Source organism: Salmo salar, chromosome ssa21 (assembly GCF_905237065.1).
Source record: "Salmo salar chromosome ssa21, Ssal_v3.1, whole genome shotgun sequence".
NCBI classification, from domain to species: Eukaryota; Metazoa; Chordata; class Actinopteri; order Salmoniformes; family Salmonidae; genus Salmo; species Salmo salar.
Genome location: NC_059462.1, coordinates 7232593 through 7253111, shown reverse-complemented (window position 1 = coordinate 7253111; position 20519 = coordinate 7232593). Strand labels below are relative to the sequence as shown.

The 20519-nt window shown below is 40.8% G+C and overlaps 1 protein-coding gene across 1 annotated transcript in view; it reads left to right on the top strand.

Moving 5' to 3' along the window:
• The window catches only part of LOC106581679 (uncharacterized), a 79759-nt gene that overhangs the window by 4997 nt on the left and 54243 nt on the right, over positions 1 to 20519 (top strand). The window lies entirely within an intron of this gene.

Here is a 20519-nt window from a genome sequence, read left to right as displayed (position 1 = left end):
CTGACTCTTTGGAAGAAGATAAAGGGCTCCATTGCCACAATCCTGAACTCTCTCTTTTACGGTTGAGTGCACCATTAAAAATGGCAGGACTCCTTGTGTTGCTTCTAGCAAGTATTCTTATCTATGCTACTCCGTATATCCAGAATTAGCTGCGTAATGGGCATTATGTACTCTTGCCCACCACAGGTGTTCTTGGCAATGTAATCACAGTCTGTCCCAAAGGATGTCACCGGATAGGGCCACAGGTCTAAACTGTCAATGAAAGTGGCAGCATTTGATTGAAGGCGAGTCACAAGTTGTAGTGGTGCTGTTTTGAGTCACTTGTAGTTTTGGTTAGGGTGTATATAATTGGATTGATGTTCAGTTCTGTAATGTCTGCTTGTCCAAATAAGTTATGGAGGGGGACTTATAGTAAATTAAAGATTTTAATGATTTGAAATACATATTTTATTTCCTATTCTCTGAGAGACATATGCCCTATTCTAACTTAAGTTGGCTTGTTTTCTTTCATAATATGGCTGTTTTGATTTTAGAATAATGCTGTACATTTAGGTGATGTAAACCTACATTTTGATGCATGAAAACAATAAGTATTCAAATCGGTTCAAAGTAAGCTAGAACGGTCTGGTACGGAGTGCCAGCAAAAGAAATAGTGGGGTACACCATACTAGTAAAACATGAGCCTATCACAATAATTAATAAATAGATTCCTAGAGAACGGTAGGATATTGAACTATTTATCTTTGCCGCATTTGAGTTGCATGAAAAATTAGCGAATAGACATGAAAACTTGTGGAATACGCTCCAAAATGCTGTGTGGTTCTATGATAACACTAAAATGTTGCCATTGCAGAGATGAGTGGCCGAGATCGAGACACGCGTGGACAGCAATGTACGCATCATTCAGGTTACAAGACATTTGAGGTCCTAATGAATGACAATCACCAAATGTCATTCATAACACGTTTTGGTGTTTTGTAAGTTATGTCTCTTCGCATTTCACTTTACTTGTTCATGTGACATTAAAACTTGAAACATTTATCAAATGGCACTGTATGGATGCCGGAATTGAAGTAGCCTAATGGTTGGAATAGTAACTGAAGTCTGGACTCTGACTGTAGGCCTCACATGTAGCCTATTATAATATTAACCCCTGCAGAATTAAGTGTCCCTCGCAGTAAAATTATAGACCAAATGTCAATTTTGTCTCAGGAACAGGAGTGGAGAAGTATGAGAGAATGCGATTGCGTGCTTAGGGACCTGTTGTGTAGCCTCAACGTACAATTTCTTTGTGACATAAAAGCTGACAATATTTCATTTTCAACCACATAATATATGCATCCAAGATTAACGGAAATATTTTTAGAAACATGTTGGATTATTTTCACAGCTTTTAATTTCCATAAAACCAGTGAAACTGCTGTCATTTGGAAATATCCCCTGGTCCCTAAATGTCCTCGCTCCATGAGAGAAGCAAAAATGAAAGAAAAAACTTTACCGGTATCAACTAGATTGCTGATGATGTAATTCCTGTCCTAGAACTGAAATTCTTGTTTAAGTTCCACCTCAAAGACTGACTCAGGCTGCTATTCAGCAATTTGGGGTGGGAATGTGGTGGTGATTTCCACATGTTTCCGAGAACGAACAACAAATAGGCCACTGACTAAGAGCTGTCAGTGTAACTAGCTAGCATGCTAACCTTAGCCAGCTAATGAAAGTTATGTGAGGACATTTCAGTTAAGATAATTAGGTGTTAGTCTTTTTCGTAAATAATGATTTTCATCAGCCTACCTGTCAAGAGATGAGTCTCAGCTAAACTTTGCTTATACGAGCTGTTGACGTGTTGAGGGTTGACGTTTGTCTGACTCTTGTCATTTGATAATTCCAGTGAAACCATGTTGGATTCCAGATGTCATTAATATTGGACATGCACACAAACATGATCAAATAGCTATATTCTTTGTTCTCTCTATTCATTTCAGAAAGTATTCATACCCCTTGACTTATTCCACATCTTTGTGGTGATTGGGTGTATTGATACACCACCCAAAGTGGAATTATTAACTTTACCATGCTAAAAGGTATATTCATTGTGTGCTTTTAGAATTGTTTTCCCCATCTACCAATTGGTGCCCTTCTTTGCGAGGCATTGGTAAACCTTCCTGGTCTTTGTGGTTGAATCTGTGTTTAAATTCACTGCTCGACTGAGGTACCTTACAGATAATTATTTGTGTGGGTTACAGAGATGAGGTAGTCATTCAAAAATCATGTTAAACATTATAATTGCCCACAGAGTCCATGCAGCTATTATGTGACTTGTTAAGGACATTTTTAAACCTTAACATTTTTAGGCTTGTATACAAGGGGTTGTATACTTATTGACTCAATACATTTCAGATTTTAATTAATTTGTAAAAATGTCTTGAAACATAATTCCACTTTGACATTATGGGGGTATTGTGTGTAGGCCAGTGACACAAAATCTAAATGCAATTCATTTTAAATTCAGGCTGTAACACAACAAAATGTGGTAAAAGTTCAAGGGGTGTGAATACTTTCTGAAGGCAATGCATTATCTAAATTGCGCAGCTATATATCAATGAATTTTCTAAATTGCGGCTACGAATCCGCCATAGATATAGAAAAAATATAAGCTCTGGTAATATGGATAGCCTATTGAACGGTTTGAAGCGTGTATTGAAGCAATGGACAATTTTGTTTTGCATGGTTTTCTCATTAAGATAAATGGAATGGTCAAAAATGAGCAAACCCTGCACACCCGGCCATGCAAAACGAATTTGCCTAAAACGTTAGTGGTCAAAACCATTAATCTTTGGGTGATGTGGGGAGCGGGGTTCTAAAATGCATAATTTATAAAATGGTCATCTTTGTTTTATGCAGACTAGCTACAAAATAATTGAAATTTGACAAATTAAAAAAGGGGAGGTGCAAAAACATTAGTTTGCACCCCCTATTTTAATTTGCTACATGGCAAGGTGGCCAGGTGTAAGGTCATCACTAGTTAACATAGCCACAAAGTCATAAACCCATTTTATTTCTACATTTTTCTATTCCTGACATTTTCAACCTAACCGTAACCTCACTGCTAACCTTAACGAAAAAGCTAATTTTTGTTTTCATGAATTTGTATGATATAGCCAATTTGAACTTTGGTTTCAGCTAGATAAAACAGCTACAAAAAACAGCTACAGCGAAAAGCTGCTTGCCTCTCAGATGATTTAGGGCGGCAGCATAGCCTAGTGGTTAGAGTGTTGGACTAGTAACCGAAAGGTTGCAAGATCGAATCCCTGAGCTGACAAGGTACAAATCTGTTGTTCTGCCCTTGAACAAGGCAGTTTACCCACTGTTCCTAGGCTGTCATTGAAAATAAGAATTTGTTCTTAACTGACTTGCCTAGTTCAATAAATAAAAAATAGAGAGAACTTTGCAGCAAGTGGTTCTGAATAATAAACATTGCCATTTTGGTGGGTGGTAACATTGAAATAAAACCCAAGCTGAAACAAAATGTGCAGTAGGCTGAAAATGTCATCTCATAGCAAAAGACACGTAAGAGTCATGGAAACATCTGAAGTCACACATTTGGATTTGGCAATATATCATACTTTGACTAAAATGATGCCTTATTGACTTACATTGTTGTGCATCATCATGGCTAAGCTCTGGCCAGAGCCGGTCCTGACCTAAGCAAAATTCTGCTAAGGGGCCCTCGTACCTGACCCATGAGCCATGTAAACCATTTGCCATTGCCACACAGTCACACCTGACAGTGTGACTGTGTGTGCTCCCACTACAATCCTCCCTCCTTTAAAACAGTTTGCTCCATCTGTCGGTCTAAGAATAAGTAGACCTATACAGAACAGAATGAGGTATAAACAAACAATATTTATTGAATAGAATATTTGATAGAATCTTAAGATAAGTGAATATTAAAATAAATAAGAAATTGTAGAAAATAATAAAATATAACACTGAGCTTTGGCTCTGCTGCCTGGTAATTAGTCCAGTCCTCACAATATTATACATTTTAGCTTTGTCTATACAATGTAAACATACGCCTATAGGCTATGGCTGCAGCTATAGGTCTTAAAATAGTGAAATAAAACCTATACAGCTGTGTGATTAGCTTTGTCTATACAATGTAAACATACGCCTATAGGCTATGGCTGCAGCTATATGTCTCAGAATAGTAAAATAAAACCTATACAGCTGTGCGATTAACTTTGGTTTCCTCTACAGCCTGGGCATTTTCAGCATCAGCATGGGCACCAGTCTATCTGGACTGTCTGGAAGAAATTGAGAAAGTACGTCACAGTTAAGCAGTCATTTACAAAAATTCACTTCCTCCATACAATGTTAAATGTTACTAAGTGTGTAAACATTTTAATGTTTGAATTAAAATCTTACCATCAAAATATTCCTCTTCTACACTTTCTTGAGGCAAAATCATCTATGATATCATCATAGGACATGTGTTTCCCCACGTCATGATTTATGCTCATGTAAATAGCCTATCCAACTACCTCATCCCCATACTGTATTTATTTATTTATTTATCTTGCTCCTTTGCACCCCAGTATCTCTACTTGCACATTCATCTTCTGCACATTCTACCATTCCAGTGTTTAATTGCTATATTGTAATTACTTCGCCACCATGGCCTATTCATTGCCCTTATCCTACCTCATTTGCACATGCTGTATATACAGTGGGGGAAAAAAGTATTTGATCCCCTGCTGATTTTGTACGTTTGCCCACTGACAAAGAAAGGATCAGTCTATAATTTTAATGGTAGGTTTATTTGAACAGTGAGAGACAGAATAACAACAAAAATATCCTGAAAAACGCATGTCGGAAATGTTAGAAATTGATTTGCATTTTAATGAGGGAAATAAGTATTTGACCCCCTCTCAATCAGAAAGATTTCTGGCTCCCAGGTGTCTTTTATACAGGTAACGAGCTGAGATTAGGAGCACACTCTTAAAGGGAGTGCTCATAACCGCAGCTGGTTACCTGTAAAAAAGATACCTGTCCACAGAAGCAATCAATCAGATTCCAAACTCTCCACCATGGCCAAGACCAAAGAGCTCTCCAAGGATGTCAGGGACAAGATTGTAGACCTACACAAGGCTGGAATGGGCTACAAGACCATCGCCAAGCAGCTTGGTGAGAAGGTGACAACAGTTGGTGCGATTATTCGCAAATGGAAGAAACACAAAAGAACTGTCAATCTCCCTCGGCCTGGGGCTCCATGCAAGATCTCACCTCGTGGGGTTGCAATGATCATGAGAACGGTGAGGAATCAGCCCAGAACTACACGGGAGGATCTTGTCAATGATCTCAATGAAGCTGGGACCATAGTCACCAAGAAAACAATTGGTAACACATTACGCCGTGAAGGACTGAAATCCTGCAGCACCCGCAAGGTCCCCCTGCTCAAGAATACATAAACATGCCGTCTGAAGTTTGCCAATGAACATCTGAATGACTCAGAGGACAACTGGTGAAAGTGTTGTGGTCAGATGAGACCAAAATGGAGCTCTTTGACATCAACTCAACTCGCCGTGTTTGGAGGAGGAGGAATGCTGCCTATGACCCCAAGAACACCATCTCCACCGTCAAACATGGAGGTGGAAACATTATGCTTTGGGGGTGTTTTTCTGCTAAAGGGACAGGACAACTTCACTGCGTCAAAGGGACGATGGACGGGGCCGTGTACCGTCAAATCTTGGGTGAGAACCTCCTTCCCTCAGCCGGGGCATTGAAAATGGGTTGTGGATGGGTATTCCAGCATGACAATGACCCAAAACATGCGGCCAAGGCAACAAAGGAGTGGCTCAAGAAGAAGCACATTAAGGTCCTGGAGTGGCCTAGCCAGTCTCCAGCCCTTAATCCCATAGAAAATCTGTGGAGGGAGCTGAAGGTTTGAGTTGCCAAACGTCAGCCTCGAAACCTTAATGACTTGGAGAAGACCTGCAAAGAGTGGTGGGACAAAATCCCTCCTGAGATGTGTGCAAACCTGGTGGCCAACTACAAGAAACGTCTGACCTCTGAAATTGCCAACAAGGGTTTTGCCACCAAGTACTAAGTCATGTTTTGCAGAGGGGTCAAATACTTATTTCCCTCATTAAAATGCAAATCATTTTATAACATTTTTGACATGTGTTTTTCAGGATTTTTTTTGTTGTTATTCTGTCTCTCACTGTTCAAATAAACCTACTATTAAAATTATAGCCTGATAATTTCTTTGTAAGTGGGCAAACGTACAAAATCAGAAGGGGATCAAATACTTTTTTCCCCCACTGTAGACTTTTTCTACTGTATTATTGATTGTATGTTTGTTTATACCATGTGTAACTCTGTGTTGTTGTTTGTGTCGAACTGCCTTTCTTTATCTTGGCCAGGTCGCAGTTGCAAATGAGAACTTTTTCTCAACTAGCCTACCTGGTTAAATAAAAGGTGAAATAAAACATTTAAAAAAAATGAAATGATGGCCAGACCACTCACACGTTCCTGTGACATGGAAGACTTCAGGTAGCTTAATTTTGAAAAGCTCCTCTCTACCGATGCTACTGTTACTAGTAGAGGGACTGCAATTCTTAGGGCTATCCAAAAGGTTAGGATAGAGTTCCTCCAGGTTTTTCTCACAGAGAAAGGAAAGCAGATCAGGTCAATTCTGAATCTCGTGTGTCAGATCCCTTCCACTGATGTTACAGTCATCTCTGAAGGTTAGAGTGTTTTCAACTTCCATGCAGTGAGCCTTTAAATATTCACTGGACATCTGAGAGGCAGTGCTGAAGTTCAGCAGCACTCCATATTTGGTTTTCACCTTGTTGAGTGTTTCAAATCTCTCATGGATGTCACAGCAGAGTCGACCACAATGTTGAAGTAGTTGACTTCAAGGTTTTTCAGTGCATCAGTAACTGGTTCATCTGGAGCCTCATAGCTTAAGTGCCTCTTGCTGTTTTTCAGTCTCTTCTCTTTCAGAACAGCCTTCACATTAATTTCTTCACAAATGCTTTTGGCTGTAGTCTGGGCCTCAGAGCATCCAGTTTCCTGGTATGTAGTGAGGGAGGCCTTTGCATTTGAGATTTAATTCACTGCAATATCCAACTGCATTGAGGCGGATTGAAGGAGCTTCTTTACCTTGTTTGTCATTGTCAGTATCTCACACCATACAACACAGCAAATCAAGAAGCGGTAGGACACAACTTCCTCTGCAAATGCTTGTGGCTCTACTTTGGCCACAGGATCATTGATCATCTGTCTGGCTTCCAATAATGCCTCCCGAACCTCAGAAGCCTGATACCTGATTGCATGAACACTTTGGAGCCTACTCTCCCATCTTGTGTCACTCCATGATTTCACAGTTATGTTAACGTGTTTCTTCAAAACACTCCATCTTTGTGTGCCAGCTGAAAGGAAGGTGAAGAGCTTTTGCACATGCCCAAAAAACCCAACTACATCTTTTGAAGATTTGGCAGCATCTGCAATGACAAGCAGTGGTCACCAACCTTTTCTGAGTCAAGATCCCTTTCGCAGTCAAAAAGCAAGCTGAGATCTACTGCTCAGATTTTTTGTTTTTTACATTAACCTGACACAAACAGTTTTGTAGGAATGAGGTTTGGGCAGTTGGCCTAATACATTATCACAGCATATTTGCTATATGATTGGCCTGCCAATATTGTTAATCAAACCATACTATATTTCAAAAGTTAGAACTTGTGAGGCACTGTAGAGCATGAATTTAAATAATTTGCTCTTTTATTTTACTGGCCTGATGGTACCTTCATCTGAAGGTCAAATCACGACGTCGGTGATCTTCAGGTCGAAAAGTCGAGCTCTAAAAAGATGCCTGAGTTTCCGACTTGGAATTCCGACTTGGATGACTATTCAAAAGATTTTTCCCAACCCCTCTCACGGTCCCTGCTCTCTCCTTCCTTTCCACCGGTGAGACTGACCAGAGAGAAGGGACACAGTCTTCCACCTAATGGCGAAAATCGAGTCGCACCGCATCTGCCTCATGAACAAATTCATGTTGTTCCTACGACCAGAGAAAGTTACATATTCCTTAATATTAAAATCAACATGACGAACTGCTAATAATAACAAAACGCAGGGCTATCGATACTTGGCTACTCATTCATTGCAGCTGAGTCCCAGCGGAAGTACGGAGAAGCGCATTTTGTAATAGTGTTGAATGAAAACAGTAACAGTGCTGAATATAAACTTAAACATGAACTCACTCATAAAAACAGCAGCTCTTTGCTGTATTCGTTGACAGTCTCTCTGTGGTCATGGTTTTAAAAGTTATTAAATCTTACGTAGGTTAGTAGCCTATTAAACCTGGCTGTAGCCAGGGTCATGGAAGCTCTGTAGCCATGGTGATTTGAGCTATCCGATTGGGCAGCGCAGTAGGTCAAATCAAATCAAATGTATTTATATAGCCCTTCTTACATCAGCTGATATCTCAAAGTGCTTTACAGAAACCCAGCCTAAAACCCCAAACAGCAAGCAATGCAGGTGTAGAAGCACGGTGGCTAGGAAAAACTCCCTAGAAAGGCCAGAACCTAGGAAGAAACCTAGAGAGGAACCAGGCTATGAGGGGTGGCCAGTCCTCTTCTGGCTGTGCCGGGTGGAGATTATAACAGAACGTGGCCAAGATGTTCAAATGTTCATAAATTACCAGCATGGTCAAATAATAATATTCACAGTTGTCGAGGGTGTAACAAGTCAGCACCTCAAGAGTAAATGTCAGTTGGCTTTTCATAGCCGATCATTGAGAGTATCTCTACCGCTCCTGCTGTCTCTAGAGAGTTGAAAACAGCAGGTCTGGGACAGGTAGCACATCCGGTGAACAGGTCAGGGTTCCATAGCCGCAGGCAGAACAGTTGAAACTGGAGCAGCAGCACGGCCAGGTGGATTGGGGACAGCAAGGAGTCATCATGTCAGGTAGTCCTGAGGCATGGTCCTGGGGCTCCCGTCCTCTGAGAGAGAGAGAAATAGAGAGAGCATACTTAAATTCACACAGGACACCGGATAAGACAGGAGAAATACTCCAGATATAACACACTGACCCTAGCCCCCCGACACATAAACTACTGCAGCATAAATACTGGCGGCTGAGACAGGAGGGGTCAGGAGACACTGTGGCCCCATCCGACGATACCCCCGGACAGGGCCAAACAGGAAAGATATAACCCCACCCACTTTGCCAAAGCACAGCCCCACACCACTAGAGGGATATCTTCAACCACCAACTTACCATCCTGAGACAAGGCCGAGTATAGCCCACAAAGATCTCCGCCACGGCACAACACAAGGGGAGGCACCAACCCAGACAGGAAGACCACGTCAGTGACTCAACCCACTCAAGTGACGCACGGCATGGAAGAACACCAATAAGCCAGTGACTCAGCCCCTGTAATAGGGTTAGAGGTAGAGAATCCCAGTGGAGAGAGGGGAACCGGCCAGGCAGAGACAGCAAGGGCGGTTCGTTGCTCCAGAGGCTTTCCGTTCACCTTCACACTCCTGGGCCAGACTACACTCAATCATAGGACCCACTGAAGAGATGAGTCTTCAGTAAAGACTTAAAGGTTGAGACCGAGTCTGCATCTCTCACATGGGTAGGCAGACTATTCCATAAAAATGGAGCTCTATAGGAGAAAGCCCTGCCTCCAGCTGTTTGCTTAGAAATTCTAGGGCCAATTAGGAGGCCTGCGTCTTGTGACCGTAGCATACGTGTAGGTATGTACGGCAGAACCAAATCGGAAAGATAGGTAGGAGCAAGCCCATGTAATGCTTTGTAGGTTAGCAGTAAAACCTTGAAATCAGCCCTTGCCTTAACAGGAAGCCAGTGTTGGGAGGCTAACACTGGAGTAATATGATACATTTTTTTGGGGTTCTAGTCAGGATTCTAGCAGCCGTATTTAGCACTAACTAAAGTTTATTTTGTGCTTTATCCGGGTAGCCGGAAAGTAGAGCATTGCAGTAGTCCAACCTAGAAGTAACAAAAGCATGGATTAATTTTTCTGCATCATTTGTGGACAGAAAGTTTCAGATTTTTGCAATGTTACGTAGATGGAAAAAAACTGCCCTTGAAACAGTCTTGATATGTTCTTCAAAAGAGAGATCAGGTTCCAGAGTAACGCCGAGGTCCTTCACAGTTTTATTTGAGACGACTGTACAACCATCAAGATTAATTGTCAGATTTAACAGAAGATCTCTTTGTTTCTTGGGACCTAGAACAAGCATCTCTGTTTTGTCCGAGTTTAAAAGTATAAAGTTTGCAGCCATCCACTTCCTTATGTCTGAAACACAGGCTTCTAGCGAGGGCAATTTTGGGGCTTCACCATGTTTCATTGAAATGTACAGCTGTGTGTCATTCGCATAGCAGTGAAATTTAACATTATGTATTCGAATGACATCCCCAAGAGGTAAAATATATAGTGAAAACAATAGTGGTCCTAAAACGGAACCTTGAGGAACACCGAAATGTACAGTTGATTTGTCAGAGGACAAACCATTCACAGAGACAAACTGATATCTTTCTGACAGATAAGATCTAAACCAGGCCAGAACTTGTCCGTGTAGACCAATTTGGGTTTCCAATCTCTCCAAAAGAATGTGGTGATCGATGGTATCAAAAGCAGCACTAAGATCTAGGAGCACGAGGACAGATGCAGAGCCACGGTCTGACATCATTAAAAGGTCATTTACCACCTTCACAAGTGCAGTCTCAGTGCTATGATGGGGTCTAAAACCAGACTGAAGCGTTTCGTATACATTGTTTGTCTTCAGGAAGGCAGTGAGTTGCTGCGCAACAGCTTTTTCTAAATTTTTTGAGAGGAATGGAAGATTCGATGTAGGCCGATAGTTTTTTATATTTTCTGGGTCAAGGTTTGGCTTTTTCAAGAGAGGCTTTATTACTGCCACTTTTAGTGAGTTTGGTACACATCCGGTGGATAGGGAACCGTTTATTATGTTCAACATAGGAGGGCCAAGCACAGGAAGCAGCTCTTTCAGTAGTTTAGTTGGAATAGGGTCCAGTATGCAGCTTGAAGGTTTAGAGGCCATGATTATTTGCATCATTGCGTCAAGAGATATAGTACTAAAACACTTGAGTGTCTCCCTTGATCCTAGGTCCTGGCAGACTTGTGCAGACTCAGGACAATGGAGCTTTGGAGGAATACGCAGATTTAAAAAGGAGTCCGTAATTTGCTTTCTAATGATCATGATCTTTTCTTCAAAGAAGTTCATGAATTTATTACTGCTGAAGTGAAAGCCATCCTCTCTTGGGGAATGCTGCTTTTTAGTTAGCTTTGCAACAGTATCAAAAATAAATGTAGGATTGTTCTTATTTTCCTCAATTAAGTTGGAAAAATAGGATGATCGAGCAGCAGTGAGGGCTCTTCGATACTGCACGGTACTGTCTTTCCAAGCTAGTCGGAAGACTTCCAGTTTGGTGTGGCGCCATTTCCGTTCCAATTTTCTGGAAGCTTGCTTCAGAGCTCGTGTATTTTCTGTATACCAGGGAGCTAGTTTCTTATGACAAATGTTTTTAGTTTTTAGGGGTGCAACTGCATCTAGGGTATTGCGCAAAGTTAAATTGAGTTCCTCAGTTAGGTGGTTAACTGATTTTTGTCCTCTGGTGTCCTTGGGTAGGCAGAGGGAGTCTGGAAGGGCATCAAGGAATCTTTGGGTTGTCTGAGAATTTATAGCACGACTTTTGATGCTCCTTGGTTGGGGTCTGAGCAGATTATTTGTTGCGATTGCAAACGTAATAAAATGCTGGTCCGATAGTCCAGGATTATGAGGAAAAACATTAAGATCCACAACATTTATTCCACGGGACAAAACTAGGTCCAGAGTATGACTGTGGCAGTGAGTAGGTCCAGAGGCATGTTGGACAAAACCCACTGAGTCGATGATGGCTCCGAAAGCCTTTTGGAGTGGGTCTGTGGACTTTTCCATGTGAATATTAAAGTCACCAAAAATTGCAATATTATCTGCTGTGACTACAATGTCCGATAGGAATTCAGGGAACTCAGTGAGGAACGCTGTATATGGCCCAGGAGGCCATATACAGCAGCTATAAAAAGTGATTGAGTAGGCTGCATAGATTTCATGACTAGAAGCTCAGATGGCTCAGATGTGCGAGTGCCTTTTGAATTTTGTATGACTAGAACCTCAAAAGACGAAAACGTCTGTTTTTTTTTGTAAATTGAAATTTGCTATCGTAAATGTTAGCAACAGCTCCGCCTTTGCGGGATGCACAGGGGATATGGTCACTAGTGTAACCAGGAGGTGAGGCCTCATTTAACAGAGTAAATTCATCAGGCTTAAGCCATGTTTCAGTCAGGCCAATCACATCAAGATTATGATCAGTGATTAGTTCATTGACTATAACTGCCTTTGAAGTGAGGGATCTAACATTAAGTAGCCCTATTTTGAGATGTGAGGTATTACCACAATCTCTTTCAGTAATGGCAGGAATGGAGGAGGTCTTTATTCTAGTGAGATTGCTAAGGCGAACACCGCCATGTTTAGTTTTGCCCAACCTAGGTCGAGGCACAGACACGATCTCAATGGGGATAGCTGAGCTGACTACACTGACTGTGCTAGTGGCAGACTCCAGCTGGCAGGCTGGCTAACAGCCTGCTGCTTGGCCTGCACCCTAATTCATTGTGGAGCTAGAGGAGTTAGAGCCCTGTCTATGTTCGTAGATAAGATGAGAGCACCCCTCCAGCTAGGATGGAGTCCGTCACTCCTCAACAGGCCAGGCTTGGTCCTGTTTGTGGTTGAGTCCCAGAAAGAGGGCCAATTATCTACAAATTCTATCTTTTGGGAGGGGCAGAAAACAGTTTTCAACCAGCGATTGAGTTGTGAGACTCTGCTGTAGAGCTCATCGCTCCCCCGAACTGGGATGGGGCCAGAGACAATTACTCGATGCCGACACATCTTTCTAGCTGATTTACATGCTGAAGTTGTTGCTCTTGGTGACCTCTGACTGTTTCATCCTAACATCGTTGGTGCCGACGTGGATAACAATATCTCTATACTCTCTACACTCGCCAGTTTTAGCTTTAGCCAGCACCATCTTCAGATTAGCCTTAACGTCGGTAGCCCTGCCCCCTGGTAAACAGTGTATGATCGCTGGATGATTCGTTTTAAGTCTAATACTGCGGGTAATGGAGTCGCCAATGACTAGGGTTTTCAATTTGTCAGAGCTCACGGTGGGAAGCTTCGGCATCTCAGACCCTGGAACGGGAGGAGTAGAGACCAGAGAAGGCTCGGCCTCTGACTCCGACTCGCTGCTTAATGGGGAGAACCGGTTGAAAGTTTCTGTCGGCTGAATAAGCGACACCGGTTGAGCATTCCTACAGCATTTCCCTCCAGAAGCCATGCGAAAGTTGTCCGGCTGCGGGGACCGTGCGAGGGGATTTATACTAACGTTACTATCTGTACTTACTGGTGGCACAGACGCTGTTTCATCAGTGCACTCAATTTAGTCACAGATTTGCCGGTCCGCCGGATAGGGGGAGTTTGTCTCATGGGAACACTTTGCTTACCCGGTGCGCAGGACTTTTGAATCAAGTGCACCTACTGGCAACAGCTCAACACAATTTTTAAAAAGGAGCGCAAGCCTTTATCGTTCATTGGCTTTTATACAGAAATATTTGGTGATCGACTAGGAATGCCTTGAAGCTATTGACCGGTTGGCGACCACTGGTTTAGAGTATGTGCTCCACATGGGACGAACACGGCTCTGGGATTTCTTTGCAGCCGTCTGGCTTGTATTCCTTGGTGCTTGCCCTTCATGTTGGCACCATTATCATAAGCTTGCCCTCTGCAATCTTCAAATGGACTCTTCAGCTCGTTCAGCTTATCTAAAATGACAGTGGACAAATTCAAGCCTGTTGTAACATCAACATTCACAAAGCCAAGGAAGTGCTTCTTGAGCTCTGGCTTTCCCTTTAAAGCCACGCTTCTCAGAATAATGGACATTTGCTCCTGGTGACTAATGTCAGGTGTACAGTCCAAGATAATGGAGAAGTACTTTGAGTCTCTTACTTGAGTCACTATTGCTTCCAGAATCTTGTCACTCATTCTGTGTGCACTTCCCAAGGTAATGAGCATGTGTCTCTCCATCTTTAATTTTGCTGAGATGATTTTCCATAACGGAGTCAAATTTAGCCAGTAATTCAACCTCTTTTAAGAAGTTTCCATTATCTGGTTGGAAGAGTTTGTCTGATGAACCCCTGAATGCTAGGTTTCTTTCAGCCAGGGGATACTTATTAAACGTGTAAGGACATCCCGTCATGTCTTTCTTTCAGCCTCCAAAATTGTCATTTGTATCTGGTCAAGAGTCTGTCCCCGACTTAGGCGCAGATCAAGTTCTGTTCTCTTAATAATATTGTTTGTGTGTTCAGGACTACCCTCATGGTGTTTCAGAATGGTTTCACCAGTCATTCACGCCTTCCTTTATTATTTTGTAGTCTTTTGTTTAAAAGAGCTTACAGCAAAAACAAACACAGCGTATGAAAGCCAGCTCCTGGTAATCTTTTCCCATTTGACACCTGTCTCTGTAATAAGCCTGAATGGAAAGCTCTTCTAGACTTGTCTTTAGTGTAAGAAAAATCCAGTCCTGGTTTGAATGGACCTTTGCACACTAACTCTGTCCTCATAAAGTATTTTAAGAGTGGGGGCCAATCTGCTGGGTAACTTCGTAGAGCAGCAACTGTTCTATTAGTGTCTGAGCTGCTTGTATCTGATGCTGGCTGTACACTTCTGGTTGTGCTAGTACTGGCTGAGGCTGCCTCTACTTCACCTGGGTTTGTGTTAGTACTTGCTGAAGACGGCTGTATTGGGTCTGTGTTAGTATTTGCTGAAGCCAGCTGTACTGGCTGAGGCTAGATGTGGGTCAACTGAGTCTATGCTTGTACTGGCTGATGATCCAGCATCTCCTCTACTGACAAACTTAAGCATAGCACCTGTAAATTATAGATAACAATACTATTATTAATTTGATCAGCTGCATCAGGCCCATTCAAACTGTCTCACCCATATTTCATTTAATACATTTTCAAACATAAAATACTATTTATACTATGGCTTGGCTGAATACTTGATGGTTATTATTTACTGAGAGATGTGCATCCATATTGCCCAGCATGCCCAGCTAATCAACATTTTAAATTCAATATATAAATCAATAGTCAATGACAATCAATTACTTTCCATCTTGCATTCGTCCAGAGTTGTAACAAAACCTTGACTGAGAGACTAGATAATCATTGCCTTGTTTTAATAATGTGCACCTATGAGGAGTGCTATCACGCCCATATATTGTCTGGACTGGTCCACACAGAGGTTGCTGCTGGAAAGCGCAAGTTTTAGTTCAGGCACGCGCATATGAACGCATGTCCACGCGCGACACGGTTATCTTTTCCAAGCTGCAGTTTATAAACACCGTTGCCCGTTGGTGTTTATCAAACGTAATAAATAGTTGTATTTCACTCTCACTTTTGTCAGGCACAGTCACAAAACACAGCCCTGAAAGTGGCAAGCAAGCAAGCAAGACACAGACAGACCAAGAGATGCACTGCAAGCTAGTACATCAACTTAACATTACAGTTATTTGCTGGCAACAAACTTGGAGAGGAGAGAACACAAGTTTACCTGATTGCTGTTCCCGCAATTCACTCTCATTGTGTTTTTTTTTTTCGTGATCAGAAGGATTGTTCCGCTTGATCCTCTCATCGAAGTTGTAAACATTGAACCCCGCTTTGACACACACCCTGTCGTTCCGCCATTCCTGAGTAATTTGCGCAGGTAGCCTACATGAGCCTTTTGAAGTTTGACAATCAGATGAAAACATCATGACTGGTTGTGTTTATGCCACATTAAAAAGTAGGCTAATACATGTTAAAAGCTAAACAAGACATCTTTACTGTTAAGGCCGATAGAGATCCTATTAAATTAATATGGATTCTATATGTAATTCCATTTTTTTTTGTTTAGGCACGTGCACACATAGGAGGTCCCTTTACCCGGGAATAAATTAAATCTAATTTCACTCCTGATTCAACTAGAATACCGAAACAAGGTTGGAAAACTTAAATAATCTTCAATTACATTTATTTAAAATGTCTCTGAATTAGTATTTTGATATATCAATATGACGTTTCAATGAGATATATATGACCTCATTGATTTACTGTGCTCTACAGTAAGCAAAGGCAGTGCACTTTACCCAGGCAGCCTTGTGAGATAAGCATTTTATTTACGAGGGACTTCAGCTTGGCATCAACCCTGTGCTCACTGACCTGAATGTCGGGTGGCTACGGTCACGCTAGTGGTGTGGAGTAAGAAAGGGAACATTAAAAATGGGACATTATGAATCACTGTCATCTCTTAAATGAGCTTGAAATGATTTTGCTATCTATGAATGTGAACACATGAGCATGAGGTAGCTAGTGATGTGAACAAGTCTGGTGTCCTGGTAGAACTTTCATAGAGCAAAAGCAAGTGTCTCTCAAAATTAGCTTGCGTCAAATTCTGACTTGGTGTCAGATGTGGCATGGAGTCAATACACATTTTAAATTAGCTACTCTTGTGTCAAAGAAAACATTGAAAGCATTCCAACATGTGCAGATAACTGTATGTATGTATGTATGTATGTATGTATGTATGTATGTATGTATGTATGTATGTATGTATGTAGTGAAAAAGGGGCATATCCAGCCATATAGTTTGCTATCAGGTATCTAGGTAAGACCCAGATGCAGACACATCAAATTGACAATGGTTTAATATTTCAACAGGGGCAGGCAATAGACAGGTCAAGGCAGGCAGGGGTCAGTGAACCAGAGGTGGGGCAAAGGTAAAGGTCGGCAGGCAGAGTGGTCAGGCAGGCGGGCTCAGAGTCAGGACAGGCAAGGGTCAAAATCAGGAGTGCGAGAAAAAGAGAGATTGAGAAAAGCAGGCGCTGATTACAAAAACGCTGGTTGACTTGACAAACAAGCGAACTGGCAACAGACAAACAGAGAACACAGGTAAAAATGCACAAGGGATAATGGGGAAGATGGGCGACACCTGGAGGGGGGTGGAGACAATCACAAGGACAGGTGAAACAGATCAGGGTGTGACAGTTTGCCAGACTCTACACTTTTTTACTTCATAGATTATGAATTTAGGTGTCCTACATAGCACATACTCGTGAATTACCTAACATTTGAGAGACATATTGTAGGTACAAGACGCATCTAAATATATCCAACATTTATGGGTGTTGTGAGATACAGTATATTTCAGTGACTCAAATTTAAACATGATGGTGCACCTTTATTTTTACTTGACAGTTTTACAAGCTTGTAAAGTACATATTTAAAGACTTAATTCAAACATCTCTTTCTTACATAAAAGCTGCAATATGTAACTTTTTGGGCAGCCTGACGAAATTCACATAGAACTGTAAGTTATAGATCTGTCATTGAAAGCAAGTCCAAGCAGCGGTAGATATATTATATTAGCTCTATTTTATGCTTCCTGTTCTGCTAGCTTTTTGCGTATTTTTACATTCAGTTTTGTACACCAGCTTCAAACAGCTGAAAATACTATATTTTGGGTTATTTAACACTAGAACTGCCTTGCCTTTCAGCCTTTAAGTACCCGCTAGAGAACATTGCCAGGCGTTCACTTTAGCATATGCATCAGATGCATATCAACCCGCAAGGTGCAGCACTTAATAAATAGTACATAAACTATAACATTATAAAGGGTAAATTCCATGAAGAAATATTCGTGGAAATACTGTCTTTAAAAAAAAAAATACAAATAAAAAATAGTCAATTGTTTAGATAGAGTAAATTAGATATTTTTTATAATTCTACAAAGTCCTAGAAAAAACTGTCCTGTAGTGGTTTCCCTTACAATAAAACATTACAGTGTAATCCATGTGGTCAACTTTATTTGTAGATTCGATTAGTAATATAGGTATAGTAATTAATAAAGTCCAGTTACAGCTCTTTTTGACAAAGTAGAAACAAATAACATAATAATAATAATATAACCAGGTACACAGGTGAAATTATTTGCTGTATTCCTAAACAAAAGCATGAATGCATGAACAATTCTAAAGGATGAATTGCATAAATAAATAGCATATTTTGATTTTAAGTTTATTATGTCAGTTTTTGCTTAGTAGCCAGAGCAATGCTGCATTTGCGAGTTGTCATGTGATGAATGCATGGACAGCACGGGTATTCTTGGAAATAGTGAAATTTGGAAATAGCACTGCACCTCTTGAATTATGACAGTTATTTGACAAAGGTATATGTAATGATACTATATACACACACATCTAAATGTTTTACCTTCATGTGACTCTGAAGGAGGATTTGCATCTGTAAATTACAAGATGCAGCCATCTCTTCATATACAATTTGACATCTGATAGGCCTAATATTGTCACTCATCAGGTTATTGTCAATTTAATCATGACTATAGGCTAACTCTTATTATGTGTGAAGTTAGATTCAGCATAGTTTATGTGTAGATGTGCAGGCTGACTTGCATCAATTCTTTCCTGCTCATCAAGTCGGATGGAATCAATGATATGTTTAGCATTATTCTAAAGGCCTACTGCAACACATAGCATGTTTTCTTTTCCCTTACAATACAATTGATTAGTAATAGAGTTGCAGTAAATGAAACAGTCCTGTAACAGCTTATTTTTACAAAGTAAAACGTAAAAGAGAGTGGTATCAGTGACCGACCAAGAGTGGTAAATGTGACTGACTTGATTTGGTCTTAGGTATCAACATTTTAAATTGTGTTTTTTACATTGGATAAAAGTAGAGACTCAGAGCTAGAAAATTGTATATCATACACTGCAGTTGAGGAACACTGGGAAAGTATTCCTGCTTTAAAAGTTGATAAAATTGTAACCCCACTTTTGAGAAAATGGCCCTTAAATCTTTGGTACACCTACTGGAGAGCTCTTCTTTGTCTACACCCTTTCAGCATCGTTCACACACTCTTAAGCCTTAACCCCACCCATCTCTTTAAGGATTCACATATGAGTCCATGTGGTAAACACACGCTATGTCAAATAAAATCTAAGTTTATTTGTCACATGCACAGGATACAGGAAGGTGTAAACGTTACAGGGAACTGCTTACTTGCATAGTAGCAATATCAAAAACAGAATAAAAATAATTTATAAATATTTTATCATTATTAGATGACGCTTACCTGACATGCTTGTCCAAATTGATTGGTCGGAAATGCTATAACCTCCCCCCAGCCACATCTAGCTAAGTGGATTGGTCACTATTGTCTTGACATGTGCACATGTTCATGAAATACAATAGATGGCCGTAATCACCCCCAGACACACCTGGCTAATTTGATGGGTCATGTAATACTCCGTCTGAAGTGGAGTCTTTTGTTTAGACATGTAGCTGGCTAGCTAAACAATGAACCGGCATAATGCCAACTCATACTACTACCAATGCAAACATTGTCATAGCTGTAGTATGAATCTGCAGGGAGCTAAAGCTATCAAACTAGTAGGTTCAATGTTAGCTAGCTAACATTAGGCTATAAATAGCAATGCAAATTGTTTTCTGATTCAAATAATATTACTGTATATTAGCGAGCCAGCAAGCCAGCAAGCTAACATTTGTTAGCTGAAAATGTAGCTAGACTCTTACCCGTATACATGGATGAACGCTTCACGGCAGACTGGAACCATTTAACTTTGTTTTGTTTGTAGTTACATCTTGTTTTGGCCAGCGATGTGTCAATTCACTCTGATTCCCAATGACCGTGGCATGTGCAGAAAGTAGCCCATCACTTTTGCCAACTAATCTATCGATAGCGCCTGCTAAATTCAGGGCATCAATTTTGTTGAGAAAAGTAGCAAAACTTTTGTAGTTCTCGATGGCTAACGTTATATCTTTCAAAAATGGTGTGGTAGAAAGGACTGTCAACACATACTGAACAGCTCACGTTATAGACAGAAGCATGCTACACGGAAGACCATTCTTTATCTCAGCCAATCATGGCTAGCGGAAGGTTCCTGTCTTTTTCCATGGCTAACCCAACTAGGCTCATCATTTAATAATTTAATTCATATTTATGGGTGGAATACAAGGTTGTTATTAAGGCACACGGAACTTCACATGTTACGGAAGGCATTTCTTCCTTTAAATAAAAAATAAATGTTTACGTTCAAATGCCTCTCCTGTGAAGTAGTGGCATGCAGCATACACCTCGTTTCCTGAAACGAGTCACATATAGGCATAACACAAACTCATGATTACACTATTGTTCTTGTAAATTCCATCAACCTCATCATTCAGTTAGGCCTCATTTAAATTTGATTGTGATGTAACTAATTATTGCCCATTCCAGGCATTGTTTACTTCGTTGGATAGAGTCAAGGATATGTTTTTCATCATTCTAAAGGCATACTGCAACATGTAGCATGTTCT